Source organism: Podarcis vaucheri (genome assembly GCF_965113315.1).
Source record: "Podarcis vaucheri genome assembly, chromosome: 7".
Classification (NCBI taxonomy): Eukaryota; Metazoa; Chordata; class Lepidosauria; order Squamata; family Lacertidae; genus Podarcis; species Podarcis vaucheri.
The window spans coordinates 69,421,695-69,434,780 of record NC_138765.1 but is presented as its reverse complement, the minus strand read 5'-3'; the positions used below and the strand labels follow the sequence as shown (position 1 = coordinate 69,434,780).

Genomic DNA, 13,086 nt, shown 5'->3' with positions numbered 1-13,086 from the left:
TGATCTGTCAGAGCACACTCCTGAATTGATTCCTGAGTGGGTTCTATATAGATACCCACTACCTGTCCAAAATTTCTGATCGCAACAGTCATTAAATCCGTCTTCTCATGTAACTGTTCCAATAAAGCACTTGTCTTGCAGAAAGCACGCACCAGAGCCTCCGAGTACATTGTTGTGCAAGGTCAAAGTCTGATCCCACTATCTTAATCTATTTGCAGCTGCAAAGCTCCCCAGTTCAGATTTAATAACAGTTCCACAAGCTCCCTCTAGGGGAAGAACTTCTATTTGTATCCATCTCTCTTTGTTTTTTTTAAATCAGATCTAACAACAAAGTTTCCTTTTTCAGATATTTTGTCAATATTTTATTCCTTTTAACTGCGAAGGAGAACAATGGAATCACTATGTTTCTCTTCTTTTAACTGTCTATCAAAAACGTTTATCTATAGTCAATGAACTCCGAAAACGTCTGTCCTGACACCCCGCTCCCAGGTTCAAGACGGTGGAAAATTGCTTTTCTTTACACACACTTCTGCAGGTTTAAACAGTCCAGGGGAAAAAAAACCCTCTTCTCCTGCTTCCAAAGGGGGTTCAGTAATTTTAGATGATGAAAGTTGATCCTTTACAAACAATTTACTAAACTCTAGCTTGCCATGTCTTTGCTTTAATATTCTACAAAAAGCGGAAGGCTGACTTCCTGTTTAGACCTTCCCGCTTCAGTGCCAAATTAAAGAAATTTCTTAGTCCAATTTTCCGTTCTACTCACGGGTCGTTGTTTAGAGTCCAATTGTCCAAATTTAACCTACTCACGGGTAGTTGTTTTTGTAGCCAGATTGTCACAGAAAAAAGGTAGTGCTGTCCGGTAACGGCTGTGCAGCTTCGCTCCACGGAAGAAGGAGTTGACTCTCAGCACCACGACACTTGCCCCGCTTCCTGTCCAACGTCCTGTGCCCATTTAATCATAACAGATTTAACCGTCTCGTCCTGAGTGTTCCATTTTAACAGCAAGTTATACATTCTTGAAAGTATCTTTGTTTTAGGATCTAGAAGTTCTGATTCCAACTTTGATTTTTCCACCTGGAAGCCAATTTTTTTGTCTAAATTATAGGCCTCTCTTATTTGGTAATAATGAAGCCAGTCTCACACTTTATCTTTTAGTTTCTCAAAACTCTGCAATTTCAATTTGTCTCCTTCCTGCTCCAAAATTTCCCAATATTTCGGCCACTTGGCCTCCATATTGAGCTTTTTCTGAGCCTTTGCCTCCATCGGTGACAACCACCTTGGGGTTTTATTTTCAAGTAAGTCTTTATATCTTGTCCAGACATTAAACAATGCTTTCCTGACAATATGGTTTTTAAATGCTTTTTGTGCTTTAACCTTTTACCACAAGTATGCATGCCACCCAAAAATATTGTTAAAACCTTCTAAATCCAAAATGTCTGTGTTCTCAAGAAGCAGCCAATCTTTCAGCCAGCAGAAAGCTGCTGATTCATAATAGAGTTTAAAGTCTGGCAGGGCAAATCCCCCTCTTTCTTTTGCATCAGTTAATATTTTAAATTTTATCCTGGGCTTCTTGCTTTGCCAGACAAATCTGGAAATGTCTCTCTGCCACTTCTTGAAACAGTCCATTTTGTCTAAGATTTGTAGTGATTGAAACAAAAACAGCATTCTTGGCAATACATTCATCTTTATAGCAGCAATACGACCCAACAAGGAAAGCTTCAGATTTGACCATATTTCTAAATCCTTTTTAACATCCGACCAGCATTTTTCGTAATTGTCTTTAAATAAGTTCCCATTTTTGGCTGTCATCTCTCAGTATCCTTCAATACCATGGACCATGGTATCCAGTTGTAGGTGAGTGGCACTGCTTTGCAGTGGTTCCAATCCTACTTGGATGGTCACTTCCAGAGATGCTTGAGAGGAGGGTGTTCTTTGGCCTCATGGAGCCTTCAATGCGGGGTTCCTCGGTGTTCAATTTCATCCCCTTTGCTGTTTAACATATGGGTTGGCAAACTAAGCCCTGTGGATGGTCTGGGAATCAGCGTGTTTTTACATGAGTAGAATGTGTCCTTTTATTTAAAATGCATCTCTGGGTTATTTGTGGGGCATAGGAATTCGTTCATATCCCCCCCCCCCAGAATATAGTCTGGCCCCCCACAAGGTCTGAGGGACAGTGGACCAGCCCCCTGCTGAAAAAGTTTGCTAATCCCTGGTTTAACACCTACACAAAACTGCTGAGTGGGGTTATCTAGCGTTTTAGATTACATTGTCAGCAATTCACTGATAACTCTCAGTTCTGCTTTACATCTGCAGGTGGACCATTGTCTTGCCTCAATAATGGACTGGATGAGAGCTTATAAACAAGCACAACTGAGGCACTGTTAGTGGGCAGTTCCCTAGACCAGATGGCTGGTAGGTTGCCTCCTCTTGACAGAGTTATGCTGCCTCACAGTGGTGTGGAGTGCCTTCCATTCCATCACCTTTGGCTGGTGGCCCAGCTTTGGCTCTATCTGGACAGGTATAGCCTAATCTAGGTTACATTAATGCAATGTGTTTTAGTGCATGTGCAAGTATACTGAAGCACATGAATCTGACCTTTGGAAAGTTTGTAAGTAAACCATTTTTAACTTGCCAAATGTGGTCTTTTCTTATGCTATGGGAAGAGGGGAACTTTGGAAAGGAACTTTTAAAGGGGACATTTTGGAACTCACTTAGAAGGGCATATCTTAAAGCTTTTACTGTACAGCCTACATTTCTTCACTGATTACTTTGTGACTTTATATCTCTGCTGGGGTTCTCACACCAAAGAGTACTTGCCCCAAACTTGGATCTTGGCATTCAAGAATTCTGGATATACATTTTTTGCACCAACAAATCAAACCAATACCTTTAGAATTTTGTTCCCATATTCAGCAGTTCTGGGTCTTAGTCTATAATGATCTTTCTAAAATAGCAATGGAGCTAATTGCTTATGTGCCTGTCCTGTTTTTATTATCCTTGTTTAATGGACCAAATAAGGAGATTCAGTCTGAACTATGGCTGTTTTTTATCAAATGCAGCTCATCAGACTGTATTACAATGATGGAAAACCTTAGATAATGTGATGTTATGACTAAACAACATTTGATCCATCACTACTTTTGAAAAAAACCCCATCCATAATGTATTGTTATGAGTTTGTGGTTGCTTATACACCCTAAATTCCTGGGTTTAGTAGGTGTTGGAATTTATTTAAGGCTTGGGGTATTAAAATCAGGAAATAGCCAGACCTGGGTGGACACCTCCAATCCTTTAATTAAGCCAAGTGTTAAAGGCTAATTAAGCTAGGCTAACTTCCTCAGGGAAGACAGGAGTGCCTGGCGTGCTCTGGTCCATGGGGTCACGAAGAGTCGGACACGACTAAATGACTAAACAACAACAACTTCCTCATGAGGCAATCCTACCAGGTGATGAGCCATTAAGAAGAATAAAAGATCAAGGGACTCTGTCCGAGGTAGCAAATGGGTGAGGCCGCTGCCTCCTTCTACTGATAAAGCTAGAGCTTAGAGAGATAAATAAATAGAGTTGCTGTGATGTAAACTAGAGAGAAAGAGGGAGAGCTTGATGTAGGATCTCTGCTTGAATCCTATGCTGTGCCTATAGAGGAAGCAAGACCCTCTTAGAGTGTTAATGCTGTGAACCCCTCCATCGTAGGTTCAGGTTGTATACAGTGGTACCTTGGGTTCTGGAGGTCCGTTCTTAACCTGAAACTGTTCTTAACCTGAGGTACCACTTTAGCTAATGGGGCCTCTCGCTGCCGCTGCGCCGCTGCTGTATGATTTCTGTTCTCACCCTGAAGCAAAGTTCTTAACCCGAGGTACTATTTCTGGGTTAGCAGAGTCTGTAACCTGAAGCATCTGTAACCTGAGGTACCACTGTATATTTATAAATAAACAATGTATCATAACAATACCACACCCTGATGTGACTCAGTTCCAAGAGGAAACATGGACTCTGGGTAAACTGCCCAGAGCCCCTGGAATCTTGCGCCGCTCAGAGATTGGGGCGGCGTGCGACAGGAGAAACAAGAGGAAGAATGCCTTCACACAGCAGAGTCATTATGGAATTCGGTAGCACTGGGTATAGCGATAGCCACCAACTTGGATATTTTTAAACAGTATCTTTATTGCAAGGGCAAAGAGAAGCCACAATTGTTCAGCATGGTATGGTGGAACTTGGTTGTCTATACCTCCAACTCAGATGCTCGGCCTTATATACCAGCAACAGCCAGTGAAATTTGGACGTTATGATGTTTTTTCGTTACCGTAGACAATCTTCTGGAATTCTTCACCTGCTTATTAGATCTTTTAATAATATGTGAAAGACTTCAAACCCATCCTTTGTTGGGAATGTTTTTTGTGTTTAACATAAAAAAGAGGCGGGGGGGGGGGAGCCTCTTAAAATTTCTGCCTGATGTGATGATGTGAAAGCCCAGACCTCTTAGGGTTAAAGGGAGACCTCAGAAACCCCATTCTCTCCCTATAGCCTTGTCACTTGCTCTGGGTTTTGTTTCGGTCGTGTGTTTTTGTTTTTGTTTTTGCCTGTCTGGAAAGATGCTTGTTTTTGGCTCCATCACTGCCAGAATATTTGCTGCATGGTACGAACAGCATATGAGGGATTGCTTTGCATTTTTGCCCGCCTTGCTTCTCTTCCCCACTCCCCTGCCAGCGTGCATGGCCTAATTAACTTTTGCTTCTTCAACGCTGCTCACTTTGTGCTGAAATGAACTTAGGGGTCTCGCTGCCTTGTTTTTTTTCCAAGGTGACATTGCAGCCTTCGCCATGGCAACCGTGTCGCCGGGCCCGAGAGGGTGCTGAGAGGCGCAAAAGCCACAAGGAGACTGTCAATGGGAAATGGCAGCATTGGAAAGACTTAATTGAAGAGCCGCACACAAGAGACTGAGCAAGGAGAGACTGGAGACATGCCTCCCCAGCTCCCCAAAAGTGAAGCAAATTCAATCTTTTGAAACATTAGCTAAACCTAGGCCTGTAACGTTGACAGAGAAGAGAGGAGGGAGATGGTGCAATTTGAGTATTAACTTCACATACACATGCAGAGCCAGTAAGCTGACCTCATCGTTTGCTGTACGCATGCCAATGAATCCAGTAAATAAATAAATAAATAAAGTGTTGTATTTTTATTTTATTTAAAAGTATTTGTTGTTGTTTAGTCGTTTAGTCGTGTCCAACTCTTCGTGACCCCATGGACCAGAGCACGCCAGGCACTCCTGTCTTCCACTGCCTCCCGCAGTTTGGTCAGACTCATGCTGGTAGCTTCGAGAACACTGTCCAACCATCTCATCCTCTGTCGTCCCCTTCTCCTTGTGCCCTCCATCTTTTCCAACATCAGGGTCTTTTCCAGGGAGTCTTCTCTTCTCATGAGGTGGCCAAAGTATTGGAGCCTCAGCTTCAGGATCTGTCCTTCCTGTGAGCACTCAGGGCTGATTTCCTTCAGAATGGATAGGTTTGATCTTCTTCCAGTCCATGGGACTCTCAAGAGTCTCATCCAGCACCATAATTCAAAAGCATCAATTCTTTGGCGATCAGCCTTCTTTATGGTCCAGCTCTCACTTCCTAAAAGCATTTATAAGTGCTTAATAGATATTTTTTTTAAAAAAAATCTTTATGTAGCACATGAAACTAGCAGTAAATGACAAAACAGCATTACGAAATAAAATGGCGCATCCACTCCCTACATGGGGGTGGCGTCCCCCAAAGAATTCCGGGGACTATAGTTTACCTCTCACAGAACTACAATTCTCAGCACCCTTTAAAAAAGTTAGGGAAAAGTTTGAAACAGGCATGTATTAACTATTGCAGAAAGATATATTCTTAACTGCTGCGTTGTTGTCATCAAGCACTCAAAAATTAAAACAGGAGGCTCCTGCTAAATCTCTACTGGCAGAGTATTCCACAGGAATCGGCTGACAACACTAGGCACTCTGATTTCTTGTTATCAAGTGAGCCTCGCCAACTCACGGGATGACCAACAATGCTCCTGCCAATGATCTCAGTGTTTGAGGTGGGATATATGGGTTCAGGCAGTCCTCGTAGTACCCTGGACCTAAGTTGTTCAGGGCCTTCTAAATTAGCAGAAGGACCTTGAACCTGGCTCTGTAGTAGATGGCTGGCAGGGCTGATGCTTTAACTAAGGTGTTGCATGTTCTCAGCCAGATGCCCCCATCAACAATCTGGCCACTGCATTCTGCACCATCTGGAGCAAGGAGCAAGGACCAGGGTCAAGGGCAGCCCTGTGGAGAATGCATTGCAGTAATCCAGCTTCAAGGTTTAAATGTATGGCATGGGTGTGCTCTTTAGGTCATACTCAGTTGAGACAGAGGAGTATGACAATTCAGTCCCTTTGCTACACCAGCTGGCTCAACGCTATCGCTGGTAGCTGGGCTGGCTTAGGATCTCTCCTTGACCTCTCTCTGCCCCCAAAACATCTCATATCGGAGGTATAAGCCAGCTACTCCCTGTAGGTGAGACCTCTGTGATAGCAGAGGCCACCCCTCTGAACAAGGCAGGCCACCTTGATGCCACTCATAGCATCCTACCTCACTGTGTCTAAAGGTAGCCCTTGTGTGTGTCTGTTGATCCACACTGTTAAAATAACCCAGTCTCCACCTTCCAGGACTGCAAAAAGATATTAAACAAACCCACCCTTTATTTTGATGCAGTCCCTTTCCCTATGCCTTCTGCTCCTTGGGAATCCGCAAGAACTGGGGAAATGTATCATATCTGACAAGTTTAATGTAGACGCATGATCTAATTGACTGAGTGAACGCTGGGCTGAGCGCCAGGGATGTCTCCGTCCTGCTTATTATGATGTCTCTGTTTTCCTCTCTGCGTCCTTCAGCTGGTGGTGGGAATGACCCTTCTGCAACTCAGCCTTTCCCAACCCTTTGTTGGGAAAAAGCAGTGGCTGGGAGCCAAAGATGACACGACAGCTTTCTGTGTCTCAGTAGTGCCAGCCTATATTTGTTTACTCAGGAGTAAGTCCCACTGCTCCCATGTGAAGTGACTTTTTTATTTATTTCAGGGGGCCTTTTAAGCAATTCTTGCTACCCCTGTTTATTGATCTGATGCTTTTCCCTGTTGCTTCCATTTGTTTCAAGCACTGTGAGATTTTGATCGATGGATTGTGTAAGCTGCTTTGCAACCATCTGCGGTGAAAAGTGGCCTGTAAATATTGAAAGTAAACAAACAGACTGAATAGAATATTCCAGCTTAAATCATTAGATGACAGGCAGTGCAGCAGAGGCACTGAATTGCCACGCTCCTCTGTCACAACTAAGTATGACCAAAAGAGCACACCCATGCCATACATTTAAACCTTGAAGCTGGTTTACTGCAATGCGTTCTCCACGGGGCTGCCCTTGACCCTGGTCCTTGCTTCTTGCTCCAGCTGGTGCAGAATGCAGTGGCCAGATTGTTGATGGGGGCATCTGGCTGAGAACATGCAACACCTTAGTTAAAGCATCAGCCCTGCCGGCCCATCTACTACAGAGCCAGGTTCAAGGTCCTTGTGCTAATTAACAAAGCCCTGAACAACTTAGGTCCAGGGTACCACAAGGACTGCCTGACCCCATCCTCCCTATGTCAATCCCCCTTAAAATCTCACCCTCCCACCCTCTGCTTTGTACACAATTGGGCAGAAACAGCTGGTTACTTATTTTTATTTATATAGAGAGTGGCGCGCGGGGGGGGGGGGACATAGGGAGTTTTTCTGCACTACAATATATCCTAGGGCCACTGTTGGTTCCTGGGCAAGTTAATACACCTGCAAGCCCTTCTGACTGCAGGAAAATGCTTCCCTTGAAATCAAACTTAAGTAGCCTAAGGAAGCAGGCTGTGCAGTCATCAGTGCTGGTTAGCTGACAGGAGGCAGCTGCAAGACCTTTGCCCAGCATGCTTTAAAATCAAACCACATGGGCAAAGGAACATTTCCCCTTTGCAGAACAGACCAGCTTGAATAGAGTAGGCGGGAACATAGGATGATTGACAAGCAGGTGTCCCCATGCAGTTGTCTTTGGTAGCTGAAGAGGCAAACTTTGGAAGGAATTCACAAGGGCGTATTTTAAAGGTCTAACAGCCTATATTCTCATGCTCTATTTTGCTGCGTATTTTGTGATTTTAAATTTTTGATGGCGTTCTCTTGAGAACTTCTCTCACTAAAGAGTACTTGCCCTGGATCTTGGTATCCAGGGAATTCTCCTTTGATATTTATTTATTTTCCCTTGCCACCAACAGGCTCTGTCCAGGTAAAGCCAACAGGATGCCCTCCATATGTTATTGAACTGTCAATCAGACCCAGCTCACATGACCAAATGTCAGGGATGGTGAGAACTGAGATTTAAAATGTTCACAATGTTGTTGGGAGGATCTACATCATGCATCAAAAGTACATCCAGTATTCGTTTAAAGCACATCATTTCCCCCAAAGAATCCTGGGAACTATAGTTTGTTACAGGTGCAGGGAGTTGTAGCTGTTTGAACCACATATGTCCTTCAGATTTCAGCCTTCGCACTGTTAATAACTGTAAAGTCTGTTCAACCAAACAACTATTATTATCATCACCATTATTTTACAACCAAAAGTGGACACTGATGTACCATACGCAATATCAAAATAATCAACAAAGGAGCAACACGCAGCTTAACAATATATTTTGCTTTGTTACAGGATGGCATAAGATAGGTACCAGAATTGGCCAAATTGGGAATCATTCTGACAAGTAACACTGAAGAGGGAACCTTATCTAAGGAAAAACCAAGAACAAAGAGATTGCCAAATCCCCCCCCCCCCCCGTATGAACTCATACTACTTGGAGACATGGGTTTCTATCTAACTGCTAAACATCGGTACATCGGGTTAAGAACTTAATTCGTTCTGGAGGTCTGTTCTTAACCTGAAACTGTTCTTAACCTGAGGTACCACTTTAGCTAATAGGGCCTCCCACTGCCGCCGCGCCGCCACTGCAGGATTTCTGTTCTCATCCTGAAGCAAAGTTCTTAACCCGAGGTACTATTTCTGGGTTACGGAGTCTGTAATCTGAAGCGTCTGTAACCTGAAGTGACTGTAACCTGAGGTACCACTGTACTTAGAGTAGACCTGTTAAATTTATGGAACTGAGTTAGTCATGTCCATTAACTTCAGAGGTCTACCCTGAGTAGAACTAGCATTGCCAGCAACCCATGGCGTTCTGAAGGACCCCTTTGTATGAATAATGAAACCTCACCAAGTTCCCATTCTGCCCTGCCCCTTTGTACCTCTGTGTGATGAATTAATTTTTCTGAGATGGCTATTAATAAAAACCTTTTTGATACCAGGTGTCTGTGAAAAGTTTACTTGCAGCCTTCTAGTCCTATGCGATTACCAGCCTGAGGGCCACCAGCAAAATAATTACTACTTGGGGTAGATGTTTCAGTCTTTTTTTAAAAAGACTACGTGAAATGCCAGCAAGGCTAAACTTTTCATCTGCAGCAACACTTACATACCAGGCCCGTTCCAGAGAGAAGGGCTGTGTATGCAATATACCTTGAAAGCACATTTGAAGCACACAGCCTCCCCAAGAATTCTGGGCACTGTTGTTTGTTAAAGGTTTCTGGGAATTGTAACTCTGTGAGGGGTAAACTACAGTGCCCAGAATTCTTTGAGGCAAAGAATGTGCTCTGAATGTGCTTTGAAGGTACAGGCTGTACCGAGCCTGCAAAGCTTGTGCATACGTTGTGACATAATAATAATAATAATAATAATAATAATAATAATAATAATAATAATTTATACCCCACCCTCCCCAGCCAGAGCCGGGCTCAGGGTAGCTAACAACAGTAAAATTACAGTAAAAACATAATGGGGGGGGGGACCCAATTTAAAATACAGGTTAAAATGCAGCTTCATCAAAACCATAAGGGGAGGGAAACATAAGGGTCAGACTGAGTCCAAACCAAAGGCCAGGCAGAGCAGCTCTGTCTTGCAGGCCCTGTGGAAAGATGTCAAGTCCCTTAGGACCCTAGTCTCTTGTGACAGAGCATTCCACCAAGTCGGGGCCAGTACTGAAAAGCCCTGACCCCAGTTGTGACCAATCTAACGACCTTGCGACCTGGGACCTCCAAAATGTTGTCATTTGTGGACCTTAAGGTGCTCCGTGGGGCCTACCAGGAGAGGCAGTCCCATAGGTATGTGGGTCCTAGGCCCAAAAGAAATCCCATTCTCAGGCTGCGTGCTTTGAATCTCAACCAGATGAAGAAAACCTCTGAAAGTGCCTTCCCCAGATCTTCCCACCCCACCCTGACACAAAATCCCTGGATCTGGTGCTGCTCATTGACCTGTTTGTCCTCTTCTCTATGTGAGCTAAGCACTCCCATCCGTAGCACTCTAGAACATTTTACACTTGAGTCCTTTTTAAAAGTGGATCACACAAGCAAGTGCTGCTGTCTGGATATGTCTTGGGGGGGGGGGAGCAGTCCATTACCACCCCCTACCCCCACTGCAATGCAACAGGGCTAGCTTTTCACATTTTGAAGCAAGGCTGAAATCCTGCACACATTTAAATAGGGGCCAAGTCCCCTTTTACTCAGCAGAACTTACTTCTATGTAGATGTGCCAAAGATCATTCCCATCTAACAGTGCAAGCCTAGCCACATCTACTCAGAGGTCAGTCCTATTGAATTCAATGGGGCTTTTACCAACGATTGAAGAATGGAGGATGAAGTTAATGGACTATGCAGAATTAGATAAACTAACAGGAAGGATTCAAAACCGGCGAGACCAGAAATTCACGGAAGACTGGAGTAAATTTACGGACTATTTGAAAAGTACTTGTGAAGAACAGACGAAGTTTGTAGGGTTGCAAGAAGTTTTGTGAGGAGTATTATTAGAAGTATTGTAAAAATGGGCAAGGGGGAGGATTTGTTAAGAGATGTAAAGGCAATATAAAGTTAAGAAATGCATAAGAAGTGGTTAAAACGGTGGATCATCAGAGGTGCTGATAGAAGTCTAAAAAGATTGTATAAGTGATAAGTTTTGTGGTACATTTTATAATTTATATGTTAAAATTAATAATAAATATTATATAAAAAAGGATTCAAAGGGGCTTGCTCTCAAGTAGGATTGCGGCCAAAGTGAGATGTAGAGCATTGGACTGGGATGTGAGACCCACGTTCAAATCTGCACACAGCCTCAAAAGTGTCTGGCGACCCCTGTTTCTCACCCTGACCCACTTCACAGGGTTGTTGTGAGAATAAAATGGGGAGGGGGAGAACCATGTATGCCACACCATATGAAGGACCTCATAAATCCAGAATCCAGCTGCACCACTCAGAGACCTTTCTAGCTCAGCATCCTGTTCTTGCAGTGACCTGATAAATAGGAAACTCACAAACAGGATGTGAGTGCAACACCAACTTAACCCACCTGTGACTTCCAGCAACCAATACTCAGAGGCATATTGCCTCCAACAGTAGCAGGGGTGACAACTTGAATAAAATATGGAGGTGGGGGCAGGTAAGCCCTGCCCCACTTAATTAATGGCATGACACAGTGCACACACTCCATTTGAATGGCAATGTTCATCAACTTTGGGGCCCCCGGACCCCTCAAATATTTTATTGGGGTGGGGGGCTGAAGGGACATTGGTCCCTAGGAGTTGGCTCCTATGAACAGTGGAAGGGGAATTTAGGGTCTGTGGCTATTCCCTGTAAAGTTACCTAACCCCCTTTTAAATCCACCCAAGCTGTTGATTATCACTGCAGTTTGTAGCAAATTGCACAGCTTAACTCTGTGAGATCCTGAATTTTCTAGTGTTCAGCTCCATTGGTTCTCTCCCCCCCCCCAAGTTCTCGTAATAGGAGATGTGGAGAAGTAACCCCCCCCCCAACGCACACACAATTCTCTGGAAAGTCTACTGGAATCACTTCCACTTGTTCCTTGCAACTGCTGAGTAACGCAGACGATCCTAGAGCAAACTGGGGGGAAATGATCCCAATAATACCAAATAATAACGAATCGCTAATAATCAGAGTGCAAGTGTTATTGTCGTAGGATAGATGGCCACCGCTCTGGAAACCCTGTTCAGGCGTGCAATCCTGGTCCAGGGTGCTCTCCTGCGTGCTGACACCCCGAAAATACCCCCTGCCAGATGGCAAACTGCTCCAGCCCAGCCGGACCGGCAGGGCAGCTGCAGTTCTCGCGTTTGAGGCAGGTCTGCCTTGCCTCCACCCAGCTGGGATGGAGAGAGAGACCGGTCCAAGGCTTGGGCTGCCGCGGAGCTGGTGCTCCTTATGCCCTTTCCAGGATGCTGAGCGCCTATTGAATCCCACAGGTTGCTGAGCATCCCTCCTTCCCCTCCCTCCCTGATTCCTTATCTCATGTCTCCTCTCTCTCTGTGGCTTTCTCTCACACACTGTCTCTCACACACAGAGCACAGAAGCGGGAAAAGGTTTCCTGCCGGCTTGCCATCGCCTAGACCGGTCCAGCCCGTTCTGGACCACTGAGCCCAGCAAGCGGAGCGAGCGAGCGCTCAGGAACCTGCAAAGTTGATCCGGCATCTCTCCCCGCGACACCTCCCCGTTTCCCGGCTCATTTCTCCTTCCAGACAAGGTAGGGAAGACGGGGAAGCAAAGCAGCGACTTTCTCTTCTTGATCTCTCCTTTTTTCTTTTTCTTTTTGGAGGGGGGGGGCCGAGGGGTGATACAGATTGGCCTCTGCTGCGGTGCCAGGGTCTGCGTTCCTTCTGCGTGCCTGTCTGTTGACTGCACTTTTCTTCCCATAGCGCCGTATTCCATGTCTAGTTAGTTGTGTATGTGTAGCTGGGCACTTCACCTTCCCTGTCTGAACATTTCTACAGGCTCTAGTAGCTCCTACTTAGAGGGAGGGGGAGAGAGAGACAGAGAGAGATATTCTGCTTTCCAAAGCATCATTTCCCACCAGTCTCTTAAGGGATGTTGTTGGCAAAGGGGAGGCAGAGTTGGGTGGAATTGGGTGGCAAAAGGCTGGGGCAACACAGAACCCCCTTTGCTGGCTGAAAAGGGTGTGTGTGTGAGA

General features: G+C 44.8%; 1 protein-coding gene across 6 annotated transcripts in view; it reads left to right on the top strand.

Annotated features, from left to right (window-relative positions):
* Positions 1-11,982: 11,982 nt before the first annotated feature.
* Positions 11,983-13,086, top strand: part of VWA5B1 (von Willebrand factor A domain containing 5B1) — a 71,035-nt gene continuing 69,931 nt past the window's right edge. For 4 of the 6 annotated variants that reach the window (XM_082229823.1, XM_082229821.1, XM_082229820.1 and 1 more), the window contains exon 1: positions 12,415-12,642. The gene's annotated coding sequence lies outside the window, so the exon portion shown is untranslated. Of the gene's footprint in view, positions 12,365-12,414; positions 12,643-13,086 lie in introns of those variants that run through there. The other 2 variants (XM_082229818.1, XM_082229819.1) reach the window with 2 other exon arrangements.